General features: G+C 44.2%; 1 long non-coding RNA gene across 1 annotated transcript; it reads right to left on the bottom strand.

Moving 5' to 3' along the window:
- Window positions 1–1,093: 1,093 nt before the first annotated feature.
- LOC125942888 (uncharacterized) lies at window positions 1,094–11,050 on the bottom strand. Its single transcript, XR_007465400.1, has 3 exons — window positions 8,627–11,050; window positions 3,387–3,417; window positions 1,094–1,538 (listed from the first exon to the last, which is right to left on the bottom strand). It is a non-coding gene; the product is annotated as an uncharacterized LOC125942888 (long non-coding RNA).
- Window positions 11,051–18,825: the final 7,775 nt, after the last annotated feature.

Raw genomic sequence — 18,825 nt, 5'->3', positions numbered from 1 at the left:
AGCCTTACATTGGACAAAAACGGAGAGAGACAAACTAGACACCCTGATGCGGAAAAGCATCAAAAAAGTGTTGGGCATCCCGATTACAGCAAGCACTGAGAAACTCGTGCATCTGGGAGTGCACAACACTATCCTCGAGCTGATTGAGGAACAAAGGTCTGCGCAGGTTGTGATACTTTCGGGCTGGCCGACGTCTTCTGGAGGCAGCGGGTCTTCGACCTAGCTTCAGCCTGAGGGAGATGGTACAACTTTATGTTAAGGTCAGAGGTACCTACGTCGTTGATCCATTTCCTAGAAATGTACATCCGCGGCACAATAAGGGAAGGCGAGCAGAGCGAGCTAAAGTGTTTTTAAAGAACACTTCAGGCATTGAATCCTTTGTTGATGCCGCCCAGTATGGTTGTGCGGATAAATTCAGTCTCTGCAGTTAACGACAGGGGTGAACTTCTCTCCACAGCTTCGGTAAGGACTAACATGGTCGATGTGGCCGAGCAGGTTGCCATCGCAATCGCGATGCTTGATCCCAAACGATTGATTATTTACACGGACTCCGGCGTGGTGGTCAGGACCTTCGCCTCGGGCCTTGTAGCAAAAGCGGCAGCGCTTCTAAAAAATAAATCAGATACAGACTCTATCCACCACATTACTTGGTTCCCAGCCCACATGGGAGACATGTTGCCGGGTCGCCTGAACCCCAATGAGATTACTCACCTCCGTGCACGAGAACTCGCGTGCCGCGACGGGGGTGGGACCTCTGCGAGTTCGGAGACTATTGGCCATAGTGACCCTCTACTTACGTTCCATGAAATTACGGCACGACAAAGGGGAGCGGCGACATTTTCCACCTCCCCATCCTAAATTGAGTAGAGCACTGTCTCGTACGCTCAGGATGCTTCAGACGGGTTCGTACCCATCGAGAGGCTTCCTGAGTAGACTACACACAGAGATAGATCCTCATTGTCTGGATTGTGGGGAAGAATTCTGTACTTTAGCCCATAAGCTCTGGTAGTGCCCTGTGTTACACGACTTCAACAACAGCGAGGACTGGGAGAAGGCCATCACGAGCACTAAACAGGAAGACCAGTCCAAGGCTGTCCAGAGGGCCCATGAGAGAGCAGAGAGTCATGGCCTCCCGGCTCCAACATGGGATTAGCCAACAGCTAGCCAGGGGCCTCTCTGGGGCTCCAATGGCTTGCTCCTCAGGACCTTAATAAAGTTCTTTGTCTGTCTGAGGTAAAAAAATGTTTGGCACACAAATGTTACTTGTTCTTTAGGAAGGTGTTCCGACTGTGCTCGCATAGGCTGTACTTCTCGGGACATTCAACATCATTCATAGTGCACCTGAACTATAACACACACGAAGTATATGGCACATTCATACAAGGAAATGGCTATCACATCACAGTAGCGTTTATTTTTATGCTTTCAGGGTATACATTAACGCAACACTAATACAAGCTGGCCAGACCGAAGGCTGGATAACTTGACAGCTGCACACAGCCCGTCCTGTTGCCAGTACATCACATTGGTCTGAGGACCTGCAAGAGTGACATGCAGGTTGTAGTATAGCCAGTACAGTATACTGCTAGCGTGAGGCATTTGAGAATTCAGCTTCAAGTTTCCATAGACATCAACATTACTATTATATCTAGGCAGCGAACTTGGAGACGCAGCCATATGCTGGAGACACAGCCAGCGCTGTCCTAGCTGCCTTACATGAAAGCCACAGTGACTTGGAGATTACCACTTTCTTTAATATGTCCAAAGCAGTGGCGCACCGACGGGGGGGGATTCGGGGGTTGTAACCCCCCCCCCTGGGGCCGACTTAACCCCCCCTTTTGTTTAACCCCTTTTCTTTCCTTACGTATTTGAGTGCTGCAACTAAGATGTAAGATGCGCAATCGTCTGCACACTCGCAAAAAGCGCATTTTTTGACAATTTCCCGTGAAAAAATCGAAATTAGATGGTATTGGCAAACTGTCAACCCCCCCCTGGCAGAGATCCTGGGTGCGCTACTGGTCCAAAGCCTTTCTTTCTTTGTCATGATACAACCACTGATGGCCAATTATCATCCGAGTCAGAGAAATGAGCACTGGCGGATGTCAAGATGCCATTCAGCCAGTTGAGTTTCTCTATCAGGGAATCAATAGCCAAATTTTCTGTGCAAAATGTCATTATGCACCACTCCCAAGTAATTCATTTGCTTGCTCCAACAGTGCCTGCACAATCCAAAAGTGGCTGGCTCTGAATATTTGTGGCTGTCGACCTCAATGTGGCCGTACCTAGTTCCTAATAAAAACCTGCTACGCTGCTATGTATGGGCATTGCCATTAAAAGCTGGACTAACTAGCAGCCCAACATGGTTATAGTTGCTAGAAGCTGCTATTGTAGAGACACTGCCCAACATCTACATGCACATATTGAAACCTGTGCTTGTCTATCTTTTGCCGGTGACCCCTTTTCACTGGCTAACGAATGTTAAACGTTATCGCTCGGTGCAGGACACGCCTGCATGTATAGAAAGTTTCTCGAACGTTATCGATGCTTCTATCCGTTGTCTGTTGTCACCGACGCTTATGTAATCTGATTGTATGAGCGACGCAAGTTATCTAGTACTTTCTGGAAGACACGCGGGCACCAGGGATTACTCTGGAACCTTCAATGACTCGTGTATAAAAGCTGACGTGTTTCATCGCTGATCAGATTTCGACGATCGCCCACTGTGTTTGCCGCTATTGTTGTGCTTCGAGTGCAACTTGCCTATGTGGACACAGGTTCGCCCAATAAAAAGTCTGCTTCATCATTCACAGTTTTGTGACTGTCTTCTTCACCGTCACTACTAAGTGACAATATGAGCATGCTGCCGGTATCAAACCTAAAACCAGTCAATAATTGATGCAGGAGATTGCCTTATTCAACAGCCTTTGAAAGCAGTCTTAAAAGAATGCAAAACATTTGGAAAGAATATTTTTATTCTTGTCTGAAATATCACTGCTAATTTTGAAGTTGCCATTTTGTTCTCAGACATCTTGTGCACCTAGTATGTAGCTTTTATTTATTTCAAAAGATATGCTGGGTCAATAACTATTTTAAGCTGTCAGGACATGTGCTTAGTATTATGTCATGTTCAAATAAAGCAACAGACAAATTTCCTGCATGGTAAATTTTATTAGCATTTTGGAGGCAATCAACAAGCAATGTACAGCTTAATGAGTGAAATGGTGAGCATGTCACAAAATATTTTTGATGTGTGCAACCAGAAGCACAATAAGTTAGGATTCTTGCTGCACCATCAGCTGTTAAATACCCGTGTGCTACATCTACAAGATGCAAGAGCAATGTGTCAAAGGAAACATGCATTCGTGTAAAAAGAGTCGCATACATACACTGACACAACCTTGTTCAGAGAGGAGTGGCCTGAAAGACGTTTGCAGCATTCAGCCAAGGTGCATACAAAGGCATGAACACGAATGTGCATCACGAAAAGTCGATCAATTTGGCAAGAAAATGTGCAAACAAGTTTGCCAAACCTAGGTAAAAAAGAGGTAACTGTGGTGTTGCAGAGGTCAAACCAGGACTGTTCAGTGTCACAAGGATGCACTAAGGCTGCGATTTTGTAGCGATTCCTTCTCCGATGATATTCCTTTTCGTGCTTTGTCAGTGGTCAGAGTGACGGCCCACCCGCGTTATCCGTTATCAAAGCGATCAGCCGGTTGTGAACGGTGGATAAGAGTGGCATATAATCGAGCGGAAGGCATCGCTACAGAATCGTGGCCCAAATGCACAGCTGTCAAATGATGAAAAGGTCAAATAAATGGGGAACTCTGAGGATCACAATGATGGATCGGGCATTGGAACACAGCTCTTGCTTGATTATTATACAACCACAGAAACAAGGGCCACACATCGCCTGGCCTCACATGTGCATATACCACAGCACAAAGAGATATGAGTGCTTTTCTCAGCTTCCCGAGACAAACACCACCCCTCAACGGAACAGTGACCAGATTGCTGTTTCATGTTTGGCGTACCGCACACATTCAAGCCCACTCTTAAGCCTTCAACTATGTCCAAGAAAGTCATTTGGCCTTAATAAATATAAAGCATATGACAATCTTCTCAAGTGAAATAGCATACAAGGATTCAAAAGATGGGAAAGCAAGAGACCCAGAATTTTCACAAGATGTGATATATCCTCGTGTCTGCTCACGCACCATATTAAAGATTACCAGTGAGTCCTATGACACTACTTGATTTGCTGTTTTCGCGCAAAATACAAATATAGCATTCTGTGTTCCCACAAATGGTGTGAACTTGGCAAACTGAAAGCTGAGGATTTCATTGGGCCTCTGAGATCACCGTGGCAAACGACATAACTGCTGCCAGGGCAGCACTCCATGCACTGCACCAGATTGATGCAAGAGGCACGATCTGGTTTAAGCTTAGCACCATGCACAGTCATAATTTCAGCAATGATGACCCTGAGCCGACCCTGTTGGTCAAACCAGTTGGGAACAGTTGCTCTGACATTTTGGTTCGGTTCAGCTGAAAATAATGGTTTATCTTTGGTTTGGTTAAAAGCCTGGTTAGAAACAAGACCACATATAGAGATTCAATGAATTAAACAATGTTGCCTAAACACAAATTCACTGCACACAACCCTGACATCTTGACACTTGAAAATCAAGGACTTACTTTATTTACATCATACTGCAGGCCGTGTGGCCCAACCAGGAGGGGCAAGTTAACACATAAAAAATATGCGTACAAAAGGCAGAATTGCAAAATATAAAACTTAGGAAAGGAAACAAAATAGCACAAAAGAGCAATGTTACTTAGGAAATACTAATAATATGAGTTTGAAATGAATCAGAGGAGTTGAGATGTTGGAAAGGGACGAGGTTCGATTCTTGTATAGTTCGGGGAAAAAAAGAAAATTTAAAAAGGTTTGTCCTGGCAATGCGAGGGGGTGGGAATGACTGGTTTTCCTGGATGCAGAAGAGTTATGTATGGACTAGGATCTGAAGAGAATTTACGGTTCATGAAGGAGTAAAGGAACTACAGGCGTATTATTTTTCACCTTGTTTGAAGGGTGTGAAAACGATTAGGGCGCTTCAGTTATAGACTTATATTCAGTTATAGACTCTTCTCGGCCATATTTGGAAAAAATAAAACGTATGGCTCTTCTCTGTATCTTTTCAAGTGCGTTAATGTTGATTTTGTTAAACGGGTCCCAAATAACGCACAAGTATTATAATTTCGGTCGAATAAAAGGGGCATAGGCTAATGGTTTCACTTTATGGGATGCATGTTTAAGCTTATGATGAAGTAGACATAGCTTTCTAAAAGCAGAAGAGGCGGTAGCAGCAATGTGGCTATTCCAATTTAGGTTGTTAGTAATTGTAATTCCAAGATATTTGTACTCGCTCACTTCGGCCAAGGGGTCTTGGCCAATAGAATAAGAAAACTTCAGGGGTAGTTTTTTATTTGTTATACATAGAAGCACATATTTATCAGAGTTAAGTTTCATTTCCCACTTCTTGCTCCACTCAAGAATGATGTTTAAGGCTATATGAAGATATAGTTGATCATTAACTGTATTAATATCCTTAAAAATAATATAGTCTGTGAACAGACGAATATTGACAGGGGCCTCTATTACGTCAGCTATGTCGTTACAATAAATAAGAAATAGTAGTGGGCCAAGCACTCTGGCGTGCCTTGAGGCACGCCAGAGGTTACTGAAAGAATTGGACTGCTGCCCATCAATCACTACGTCCTGTTTTCGATGCGTTAAGTAAGCAGAAACCCAGGACAGGATAAAGCCAGGAAGACCAAGGAATTCTAATTTACAAATTAATTTGTCATGAGGAACTACATCAAAAGCTTTTTGAAAATCCAAAAATATCATATCTAATTGGCCAGCCTTGTCTAAGACAGAAACAAACGAGTGATTGACTGTGCTTAATTGGGTGACTGTCGAGAGCGCCTTCCTGAAGCCATTTTGGAAAGGAGATAAAATGTTATGCTTGTTTAAGAAATCATTAATGTAGTCAGCAACAATGTGCTCAATTAATTTACAAGAAGAGGACAACATGGAAATCGGATGGTAATTCAAGACTGAACTTGGGTCAACTTTTTTTAATATAGGGACAACACGTGCTACTTTCCAATCGAATGGAAGTACCGCGGAATGTAGAGAGGCCTGAAAGATTACTACAAGACATTTAATTAAAATAAAGGTTCCGCATAATGCCGAAGGAAGGTGTTGGGAATGCAATTTGGACCAACAGATGATTTCACTTTTAATCAGAGTAGCATATTAAGTACACCTTGATGAGAAATATTAACGTCAGAAGAGCAGGACAGTGAAGTTTGGAAAGAGGGTTCAGTGGGCGGGGAGAAGACACTGTGGAAGTGGTCATTTAAAAGGTTAGCAACAGCATTGGGATCAGTTATTGGAATGCTATCATGGATAATATTTGTTATAGATTGATTCTGTTCCTTGATAAAGTTACAGAACTTCTGGGGATCTTCCTTAATAAAATTCGGTAAAGTGCTACTGAAATAAAAATTTTTTGCTTCTGCAATGGCTACAGAAAGGGCGACACGAACATTGGTTAAATTATCGGTAGCTGGGCCTTTCTTTCTAAGGCATTTGGCTTTACATTTTAATTGAATAGTGCACCTATTCATCCATAGTTATGTTAACTGGCTTTTTACGTTTGTCAGGTATAAATTGATCAATGCAGAATAAACACATGATTTTAAAATTTTCCCAAAGCTGCAGAACATCATTCTGGCAAAATTCAGAAAGACAAGAATCAAGATGATCTGTTATTCACACATCAGCAGCCTGCGCAAAATTTCTTCACAATCGTAGGCGGATGCGTGTCATGCACGTGAGTACGAGTACCATTCAGCGAGAACGATGCAACAATAAGTTCATATTCAGACAACCCAGGTCCCATAGATACAGAATAATCGGAAAAGGAGCGTTAAAGAAAGACAAGGTCAAGGAGCGAACAAGACCGTTTCCAAGTCTGGTAGGTTCACAAACTACTTGTACAAGTTTGTGGTCGAGCATCATATCAAAAAGCACATTTGCGTCGAGAACAGAACCGGCACCTGACATGACACGATCCCAGTCAATGCCTGGCAAGTTAAAATCGCCAACTACTAATAGCTTATTTCTATTGAACTGGGCAATCTGGTCACTTATCCCTAATAAATAATCGGCGACCATAAATATTCAGTTTTACGAACAGACTTCCGGTGTCACTTGAATCTGATAACAGAATGGCCTCCACAAACGACTTTACAATAACAGCAACCCCACCGCCCCTACAAGTTCTATCTCTACGAATTATTTTGTGGGCAGGCGGGATTTCGCTATGAAGCCAGGTTTCTGTTATAACTGCAACGTGTGGCGAGTGCGACAATACAGCTTCTTTTCCACATTAAAGTTAGGAGTCCGGTACATATTCTAAATGTCTTAAAACGGCAGCTTTCTTTTCTCCTGAGACTGACATTTCAAGCCCTTTTAGTTTTAGAACAATAATCTGGATATGTTTCTTTTTTTACACTTGCCTTGATATGCAATGAATGCACATTTGTTTTGAGCATTACCGTGTTCACAGCAAATGTGGCAGTGAGACTATTATTTGTGTAGCACTAGAAAAATGATGATGAGCAACTAGGTATTCAAAATGTTTATTTTAGTAGGATGGCTTGATGGTAATATCAAAAGTCTATGTGCATGCACCAGCAGGGATGGATTATCATAAGAACACTAAATCGGAAAAAAAAGAATTCTGTTCTGGATTACTGCAGTTATACAAAGAGCCATGGAGCTCAACACAGTGATACCTCGAAGCCCTGTTAACCATGTGTCGGCTAGTACCTTGCATCTCTCTGCTGAAATGTTTCGAAGGTCAGTGCCAGCTTTCTGAAACTGTGTAGCGATTGATCTTATAAGTCAGTCCGAGAGATGACTTTTTCTTGACTGCAACAGGCAGCCAACCGCATGACTGGGACGTATAATAGCTGGACAGATTGCAGCGCGCAGCAACCAAGCCCACAGTATCTTGCGAGTAGCTGCAGAATGCAAAACCAGTAGGAACTGCACGAACGTTACCAAACCCCGCACACATGCACTAAACTTACAACATCGCCATTGCCCGTAACCCGCGCACCTGTTCTATTTTACGCGTACCGCCCTTCTGTTTTTAGTAAAATTTCGCAGCGAGATGGCACTTCTCTGCTCCGCGTTATTCAATAAAACAATTGGCGCTGTCATCTGCGACGTTCCTCCGAAACATGTGTTGCTAACGGACAGCGAAACCAGTGCACGCCAACGCGGGCTTCTCCAATGGCGTAGTATTTTTTTCTGAGCGAACCAGGCAAATGCAATATGCCAAGTGTTGTTATTTAACAATGCGGAGCAACAAATGCGACATGTTCCGACATCGTCAAAACTGCAGCAAATAACGAAGCAGGCCGTGGTTGCGATACCTAAGAGCGGTCTCAATTTCACTTTTCATCAAGCCCAGAATCAAGAAAAACGGTGGCTGTATACAGCTCTATACCAATAAAGCATGTAAAGGAAAAAGAAATACATATTCACCTCAATAGGCAGGCCACAAGTTCGTGCAGGACGCAGTGGCGATTTGCTTGCCTTCAGGTATGACGGGTACACAAAGCGCCGAAAATTAAATATCGATGCTTGATTTTCTAGATGGTACTAAGTATACTTGTAACGAAGACGTACATTTAAGAACACAATATCATGCAAAATAGAGCAAGAAAGCTTGGTACTTGAGCTGTTTCAACTTCAAAAAGCCAAACAGGAAGCCGCCATGACACTTGTTTCAGGAAGTAGGTGGCACCACCTTGTGGCGCTTCACGCTTTAGAAAACCGAAACCGAAACTGCTTTAGTTTTTGTTTCAGGTAGTAGTTGGCACCATCGTGTAGCACTTCACGCACTAGAAAACCGAAACTGCCTAACTTTTTTTTTAAAGCGCGTGAGAATATTTCGTTGGTTGTCGAAAATCCACCCAATATTTCTTCACGACGACAATAATCTGTCAGATAATCTGCCCATAGCTGACGAAACAGTCACAAGGACTTAAGTATTCATGTTATATTAGATCACTTAATTTTAACTTATAGGCGCGCCCAATGGAAGTAATCTCGATCACAAGGAGCACTGACGACCGCGATCGAGAGCTAAGATCTAAAGTGTGTGAACGCGGTATTACGGCATCGGTTGGCTCAGTGAAGGTGAACGTTGTAGGAGCGGAAATGCAAGAACAGTGAAGAATTCTGCCTCCACGTGAAATGCCGGGAGGGACGGAGCTCGTGGAGGGACGGGGATGGTTTAAAGTAAAAAGGCACTGCTAGACATGTACATGTCACTGTCGAGCCTTTGTACGAAGCGAAACCGCCCTCGGCCGCAGACAGCGCAGCTGCTGTAGCGCCCACGGCAAGGACTACGTGGGACGACAGACGCTCCAATAGCTCGCCGCGCTCCCTGCGCAGGCATGAACGGCACGGACACGGCTAAATTTGCAGTCTCCAGGATAGCGCGCGGAGACAGCTGACTAGCCAGAGATCATATTCTAGCACCAGCTCGCCGTGACGTCTAGTAGTAGTAGTAGTATCAGCAGCAGCAGCAGTAGTAGTAGTAGTAGTAGTAGTAGTAGTAGTAGTAGTAGTAGTAGTAGAAGTAGTAGTAGTAGTAGTAGTAGTAAACATTATTTAGAGAAAAAAAATTGTGCGATGAACTGGACCCCTCAGTCCAGGCGCCCGCTGATCGCCTGCACCATTGCAAAGTCGATGTATAGTCAGCCGAGATCGCTTGGTCATCTTGTGTGGTGACTGTAGGGGGTAGTGTGAGAATGGAGCCAATGGGAAGAGTTGGGAATGGAGGCCTGCAGTGCCATAGTACGTGTGGAGTGTTTGGGTGACCGCCACAGACCCCGCACTGTGGCAGAGGCTCTTTTGCTTATCCCCATATAAGGTGTTGTCTAGTTTGCGTATGTAGGATGTTTCTGCTTGGCGAATTAGTGTGCCCTGCAGTCTGGTGAGATGTGGGCTGAGCGTTGGAAATTGTCTTCTGTCTTCTCTGTTTGGTGCTAATGTGAGAATTGCGGGAGCCTTTTGAGAGGATTGACCTGAGCAGGGGCCCGACGGAAGGGGCCCAGCACGGTGCTTCTCGGGCGAGCAGGTTAGCCCCTTCACTGCCCTCCATTCCCACGAGCCCCGGTATCCAGATCACTCCAGTGGGCAGGTGCAGGTGTTTGTGGATTGCCTCACAGTAATCTTTGGGAAGTTGTCCACTCTGAAGTATCTGGCAGGCTTTCGTCGAATGTGTAAATATGATACATTTCCTTGCGGTGATTGGTGGGACTTCAATCGCCTTAATGATGGCGGCAAGCTCAGTTCACTGTGGCTCCGTCTTGATGGTTCGCATGCGAGTGATCATAAGGCAGTGATTGGTAGCGGCTATGGCTGCTGCGCTGCTTTTGATGGCAGCATCGGTGTACAGGCATGTGTCGGTGTTGGCTCGTTGAATGTACTCGCTGTAGTATGTGATGCGCTGTTCTCTGCATTCTTTGTTTCATTGGGGGGTCCACGTGCATTTGTATGGGGGCTATTCTGAGCAGTGCTGGGGAATTTTTGCCGAGCATGCTTGTAGCGGGCAGTGGGGTGTCATTGGGTTCGTAACCCAGCATCGCATGATTCTTCTGGCTGATGTGGTACTACTGAGTCTAATTTCCTGCCTGCATTTATCTGATAAGCTCTTCTAGGATGTTATGGTTACCTGCCTTCTCTATGATCTACGTACTTGTGTTTGTCAGCACCCCTATTGCAAGTTTTGTGGCTTTGCTAATGAGAGTGTCAAGCTTGCTGTGCTGTGCCTTTATGAGATTAATGTATGGTGCGTGATAGCAGAGGCGAGACATGAGTAAGGCGTCACGCAGCCACAGCATGTCTGTCTCATGAAGCCCTCGATGGCGACTGCAAATGCTGTTCAAGACCTGCTCAATCTGCTTTAGCAAGTGCTTCAGTCACCGCACCCCCTCCACCTCGCCGCATGTACAGGCCTAATAGTAGTTGTATGTCTTTGTGGAATGTATTGTGCTTTGTTGTATAGGGTGATGGGTGGGGGTCCCCATTGTGTGGTGTGCACAAGCAGCAGCTCCGACTTCTCCAGGACGCACTCCAAGCCAATGCTCGCATCTGCCGCTTGAGCTGCACCAAGTGCATGTGGCAAGGTGTCCTGTATTTGCACTGAAGAGCCTTTGTTGATCATATTTATTTATTTATTTCAGACATACTGCCAATCCCAACGGGGATTTTAGCAGGAAGGGCATACATGTAATAAGTATATTACACAGGTGTAAAAAAGGTTGAACATGTCACAAATATAAATTGGGAGTAATTACAAAAGGGTGTAGTTGCGCGTACAATGATTTAACAAGCATATAGATTATAACATGTGTAATGAATGAAGCAATTATTACGGGAGTTACAAAGTGCGCGCCAAGTTGGAACGCACGTAGTGAATGAATATGTCATACAGGATTTAATCAATGTCTTTATACAGAGGAAACGGTAGGGTTAGAATGCTACAAATAGTTTATATTTGGGAAATACGTAGGTAGTTTTCAAGGAGTGATAGGAATTTATCTTGGTTATGACAAGTAGTTATACAAGTAGGCAGACTATTCCATTCCCTTATCGCCTGCGGAAAAAAGGAAAACTTAAAGCAGTTTGTTTTGAACCGGTATTCCTGAAGAAAATGGGGGTGTTTATGACGTGAGGGTCTAGTTTCTGGGTTAGATAGGTATTTGGTGCTGTCAATACGAAGCGCATTGTGAAAAAGTTGAAACATCATTTTCTGGCGTGCGAGTTTGGCGCGATTTTGGAGGGTTAGCATTCCGGCTTTTTGCATTAGTTCAGTGGGGGAATCAGATGTGCGGTATTTGTTAAAAATGAACCTTACCGCTTTTCTTTGCACGCTCTCTAGTTTATTAATTAAGTTATTTGTAGGTGGGAACCAGACGATGTTAGCGTATTCAAGTACTGGTCTAACAAATGTGTTATATGCTAGAAGCTTTGTTGGATGCGGTGCTGAATGGAGGCGCCTTTTCAGGAAGAATAGCCGTCGTAATGCAGATGAAGTTACGTGATTTACGTGTGCCTCCCACCTCAGGTCATCTGATATGATTAGTCCGAGATACTTGTGTTCTTTAACTGCGGTTAGTTGGGCGTTGCCGAGTGTGTAAGAAAAGTCTGATATAGTGTTTTTCCTCGTTATTCTAAGCAAAGCTGATTTACCTATATTTAATGTCATTTGCCATTCCATGCACCATTGTGATACTGATTTTAGGTCGTTTTCGAGGGTAAGGTGGTCATTTGGACAGTTTATTTCTTTATATACTATGCAGTCGTCAGCAAAAAGCCTAATGTTAGTATTAATAGATGCGGGTAGATCATTAATAAAAATAAGAAATAAAATTGGGGCCAGGACACTACCCTGAGGCACACCTGATGTTACTTGGGTTATTTCAGATTTTTGGCAATTAATTTCGACAAACTGTGTACGGTTTGTTAGGTAAGCACTGATCCAGTCACTAATTGGTCCTTTACCTAATATTGATTCAGTTTTTATAATTAGTTTTTTATGGGATACTCGATCAAATGCTTTGGAAAAGTCAAGTAAAATGAGATCTATTTGTTTTTGGTTGTCAATTGCTTGTGATACTTCGTGTATTAATTCTGTTAATTGAGTTACTGTAGAAAAACCTGCGCGGAAACCATGCTGGAATGGTGATAGAATATTTTTTTTCTCGACGTAGGTAGTAATGTGTTTAAGGATGATGTGCTCAAGCAATTTGCATGCTGTACTGGTTAGTGAAATAGGACGGTAATTGGAAGCGTCTGTTTTGTTACCTCCTTTGTGAATTGGGATTACCTTAGCCATTTTCCATTCGCTTGGGAGAGAACATGTTGTTAAAGATTTGTTAAATATAAGGAATAAATATTTGGCCATCCATTCAGCATACCTCCTGAAGAATTCATTAGGTATGTCGTCAGGTCCAGCTTTCTTTTTGCAGTCTAGTTTTAGCAATAAATTAAAGATACCTGCCTCATTTAGGGAGATGGTATCTATTCTATCCGAACTATGTGAGTAGACATGGCATGGGGTTGTATCGTCGTTTGTGAAAATTGATTTAAAATAGTTATTCATTAAGTTTGCTCTTTCATTACTTTCTTCTCGAGACATAGTATTGCCACTTTGGCTTTTAGGGCTAAGATAGTTCCAAAATTTTTGTGGTGATTTTTTTAGGAAATTAGTTAGCGTATTAGAGAGATAGAAGGTTTTTGCGGCCTTTATTTTTGATTTCATAGAAGTGATTGCTGAAGTAAGGGATAGGCGAGTTTGGAAGTTAGGTTTCTTTTTTAACAATTTTCTGAGTCGTTTAACTTTGCGTTTGGCGTGTATGATTTCGCGGTTTATCCAAGGGTTGTGCTTTTTGGTTCGTTTTATTTTAGTAGGGATGTAACTTCAGATAGAAGAGAATATGATGCTTTTAAATCTCTGCCAGAGCAATTCGATGTCAGAACCAGGTTTGTTAGCAATCTGTTCAAAAGAATGAAATTCACATGAAAGGTGAGCGACAACGCTAGAATCATCGGCATTTTTAAAATCAGGATAAGTAACCAGTGATTTGAAAGTTGCTAGACGGTCATGGACTGCGATCGAACATACCACTACCTTATGGTCTGAGATACCATCTAGTAGTTGGACATCAACTTTATCTGGAGGAAAATGATCGGTCAAAAATACTAAGTCAAGTATGTTCGCAGAAGTACCTTGCACACGAGTAGGTTGTTTTACAATTTGGTAGAGGTTTAGGGTTAACATAATATCGAAGATTATATCAGATGAGGCGGATTGATGTAGCATCGTATGCCAGTTGATATCTGGGAGATTGAAATCTCCTACAAGTATTAGTCTGTTTCTAGTGGCGTAGCGACACAGGTATGTGTGCAAGGATGTTAAAACGTCTATGTTTGATGAAGGACTTCGATACACGCAGCCGACCACGACATGGCTGGAAGAAAAGTGAATTTTGCAGAAAACTGCTTCAACCCCTTCAACGTCGGGAAGGAGCGTGAACGAAATGTCTTTATTTATTAGAATAGCTACGCCTCCTCCTCGCGTTTTCCTATCTTTACGTAAGATGGCGTAGTTTGGCGGCGCTATCTCGAAGTCCTTAACATCACTTGATAGCCATGTTTCTGTTAGAGCGATAAAGTCTGGTTCAAAGCTGAGTATAAAAGATTCCAGCCAGTTTAGTTTTTGATGGATGCTGCGAGCATTTATGTTCGCAAATTTTATTTTGTGCGTTAGCGGTTGCGTGGACGCAAGGTCCGCGGTTCTGCTTCGGCGTTTTTTTGGTGGGAACTCCGGAAAGCTGGTCGAATGCAGTTTGATTCCTCATCCCAGCTGAATAAAGCATTGTTAATTTTTAGTTTGTCGTATACCAGAGAAACCTTGTCACCGGATGCTTTCTTTACTATATGGTTATGTTGTCAGCGTAGTGTGTAATATATGGGTAGTAGAGCTCTGTGTATGCGACACGTTGCTAAGTTGAACAGTGTTGAGAGCACTGCTCTTTGCTGGATGCCGCTTTGCAAATGTGCGTAGGGGTTAGATGTCATATTGCCAATCTTGAGGGTGTATGTAAGATGCCTCAAGTAGTTCCGCACGTAGTTGTACATCTTGGCACCATGATTCACAATATGTATTAAACACCCCCAATTCACCAACCATACACCACAACTGACCTCACCCTGAGCAAAGGGCCATTGTCAGCTTCATGGTACAATGCGCATGACATGCTCATGAGTGACCATACTCTCTTGTGCATTACGGTCGACACGATCTTGTTTGCCAAGATGGTTAGAAAGCAGCGGGTCGTGGAATGGGATAAGGTGAGGCACGAGAGGTTGGCGGTCGGGGAGCACAGTTCTCTACAGGAGTGGACCAAGTTTCGAAGAACGATCTTACAATTACTTCAATTTCTGCTTGCCTTTTCATTTCGCACTTCCACTTCTGATCTGCTTTGAGCTCTTTGCAAAGATTTTGCATTGATTCTGCAAACAAGGTGGTGGGCTCATTATATGGAGCATCCCACTTCAGCTTTTTCAGAAGGGCCTGCGTCGATACCGATGGCGTGTGGTCGGGAGGGAACGTATCAATTTGTTTGCTCTGTGTCGTTTGTCGGAGGGGTGTCATGCGTGCGTGGACGATGTCCTCTTCTGTCAGTGTTGAGTGCGGTTGATTTTGACAAGCTTAAGAAATCCCACGCATGGATTTCATTAATGTGGCCCTTAACATTTTAGCTATCTGTAGTTCTTTTTTCACATGCATTGGAAAGGGTGGAGGGGCGGGAAGGAGTGCAGAGTGGCTGACTCACCTTCTGTTGATTCTGTTTAGATTGAGAGCGTGATCTGCGGTTAGCTGACGTGCTGTATTTTCATTCAGGGCTCAATTTGGTACTTGCTTCGGCTCTTGCTTCTGCTCTGGCTGGTGGAAGGGTTCTCGATGGTGACCTTCTTGGGTTTATCCTGGGCAGCGCTCCGCTCCTCCTCCTCCCCGAACTGCAGTTCCTTCAGGTACACGGCCTGCCACACTGCCTTGTCCGTGGTACGACGAACTTTGCAATCCGGGTCATCAGCTGGACGGTCCCTATTGCAATTAGGACAGCATGACATGCACTCATGTTCTTGCGCCAGATGGGTGATCTGTGCGCAGTTTCTGAAGTGGGGCCTGTTGGAGTCTGGGCAGACATTGGCGTAATGGCCTGTGCCGAAGCATATAGATATCAGTAGGACCGCAGCGATGGCCTAGCGTTAGAGCATCCTCCTCGTATGCGGGAGGTACCGAGTTCAAATCCCGGTGCCGCCGGGAACCCACCGGTTTTTCTAATGGGTAGAGATGTCCCCTGGCCTGGTGCTCGGCTGTCGTGGGGGTACACATCTCGAAAGAGGGCCCAATAGAGATTTCAGCTGTTGTCTCTGGGCGCCTCTTGTCCAACCACAGACGGCCTTGTAGACGAGCATCTGCCGCGGCTGTGGGAGGCAAGTGCTGCCGCCGGGTACCTACCGGTAAAATAGGTACAAGCGCGCTCCCGGCCTGGTGCTCGGCCATTATGGGACCTCAACGCTTGGAAAGGGGTGTTTGACCTCAACCCGAAGGCGTCCCCACCTCAATAGGTGCTTGGGGCGCCACATGGGAAATGGCCGCCATGGGAGCGCCACAGACATCACTTGATTTCCGTGCTCATGTAGGTTTCGACGGGAATTCAGGGCGCAGGCTCCTTTAGTGCAGAACTGCTCGCGAGGGTGGTGCGGGTAGCAGCGGTATATTCCACTGCCAAAGATGATCCTCCGAAGGTGAGGATTGCGACTGCTGTTTGGCCCATTATGCGGGCAATGAGGATTTTGAACTTAGGCACCTCGAGCTTTCGCATGAGTTCTGTCTTGGTGCCAGGTTCTATGTTATGAACAACCCCGTAACATGCATTGTGCGTCGAGGCTTCATAAATTTGCACGGTACTGTGGTTGTCGTTAAGGTGAATACTTGCTGTGGGGCAAAATTTTTGGGATACTTTGAACGTTATGCAAGTTAGGAATGCCAGGTTCTTCAGGTTGTCAATCTCCTCGGGAAGTGCCTTTGCTTCAGTAATGGTGAGTCGGGCCACATTGCTTAGCGCTCAATGAAGTGTGTGCAGGGCGATATTGAATATAATCAGGCCAATAAGGTCGGAGGATTAATTGTACTGCTTGAGGCAGACTCGCAGACTTTCGAGGCACCCAGGAGGTCCATCCATCAATGTAAGTTTGGTATCGGGGTGCCATTTCGGTGGTGACAAAGGTGTCGATCGGCCGTGCTAGAACTACACCTTGCGCCAGCGTAAGCCCTGTTTGAGCTTTTTATTGTCGGTTCTTCAAGCTGTTGTGTCGACCCAGTGACCACTGTCAACCCCAATCACAGCACAGGTAGCCAATGCACACACCTGCACAATTGAAGATGACTGGTTGGGGTTGTGAGAGTCTGTACATTTCACAGCGATGAGGCGCGGCGGTTCAGAGGTGCTGCGAGTTGCTCTCAAAAGTTGAATCGTGGCTGCTGGTCTTCCAAGCGCGCTGCAATTTGGGAGGGTTGGGCAGAGGGTGATGGGTGCACTTCACTGTGTCAATTCGGTATGTGCTTCAGAGCATGCCGACGGCACATCTGTTCACTTCGGGTGGCTGTGGTGTCAGCACTCATTTTTTTATCGGTGAGGATTGACTGCATTGTAATAAAAAAGAGCCCAAGGATGAACTTAGCAAGTTTTAAAATATTTTCCTGAGCCAGAAAGGCTCAAATACGACAAGGTACGTTTAAGCCCGTGATGTAGTGGCGGTGAAGTTCAGGCGCGAAATTCAAAAATTCGAACTCTGACCTGTATTTTCTCTTCTGAAAATAGACGCTTTGATAGACTACTTTTATCAGTATAAACTGACCAAGTTGCGACTGTGATTCTATGGCTAACCCACTGGCATTGCACCCCCCATTAGCTTGCTGTGATCAGGCTATGGATATTTGTGCAGCTCCTACCAGAAGCTGCACAAATGGAAATTGATAGTGCAGATTTAGATCACAACTACAGCTCGAAATTCCGCAGCATTGACTTCAGCAGGTAGATTTTTTTTCCACCATAGGAAGCGAGCGCTGAAGCCATAGAATATGCTATGAATAGTGGAGAGCTTCACTTCGCTTCATTATTTGAGAGACTGCATTATGCCACGATGGAGAGTGCCGAAGACCCTGCTCCACGAGCATGCTTTTCATCAACCGACATAGCTACCATTCCTGCTCACTACGAATGCATGGAAGACGTTGGATTGTCAACATCTGCAGTCAAGGTACTCCTCTGCAACACATGCGACACTACAGCAGCAGAACAGCGGATGCAAAAATATAGTGCCCAGACCAACACGTCTTCGATAGTGAAAAATGCAAGCAAAAAAATGCACAACGTAAACATTATTTCAGCGCTCTGGCGAATGCAGATGCCTGTTGTCACCTAATATCAATGTATTTGTCACATCTGCTCTCCTTGCGCTAGCAACAATAAAGCGCTAAGCTTAATAGAAGGCAATACCTGAGTATTCTATATTCAAATCGACATTTAAAGCTAGTTCTTTTTTCAGAATATTCGTATTCAATTTGAAAATTTCATTATTCGCACAATTCCAAATGAAAAGTCTTTGATGTGCTGCCAAAAAGTGCAGTGAGAATCACCCCCCCCCCCCTCATCTTTTGTAACTCAAATGCACAAAAGAGGATTAAGTGTGGCTTTCCTGCAATAGAGGTTGCACTGCCATGAAGCCACACCCGAAAGGAAGAGTCGCATTCCAGATGAAGCCGCACTGCAACAGAAAGCAGAAAAAGTGTAGGCAATACGACGTGCAAACCAATATTTCTTCACGAGATTTGAATTGCATGAAAATTTTTCTTGGGCTGCTTTCATAAACACATGAAAGCTGCTCAAGGTGATTACGATCATTTTATGTAGAAATAAACTGTTCAAGACATTCAGGAATGGTTTTGGTATACATATATAACAAAACTTTCACCCAGAGCAAAGTAATTGACAGTTACAGTTAATTTTGTTATGCTCTGTATGACGTCAAACAATGTTATAAAGTAAGTTTAACTTATTTCACTCACTAAAAGAAAGCAGAGAGTTATGAATCTC

The sequence above is a fragment of the Dermacentor silvarum genome, chromosome 2 (assembly GCF_013339745.2).
Source record: "Dermacentor silvarum isolate Dsil-2018 chromosome 2, BIME_Dsil_1.4, whole genome shotgun sequence".
In the NCBI taxonomy this organism is placed as follows: domain Eukaryota; kingdom Metazoa; phylum Arthropoda; class Arachnida; order Ixodida; family Ixodidae; genus Dermacentor; species Dermacentor silvarum.
Note: the sequence above shows the minus strand (reverse complement) of the source record. Positions and strands in the feature narration are given on the sequence as shown.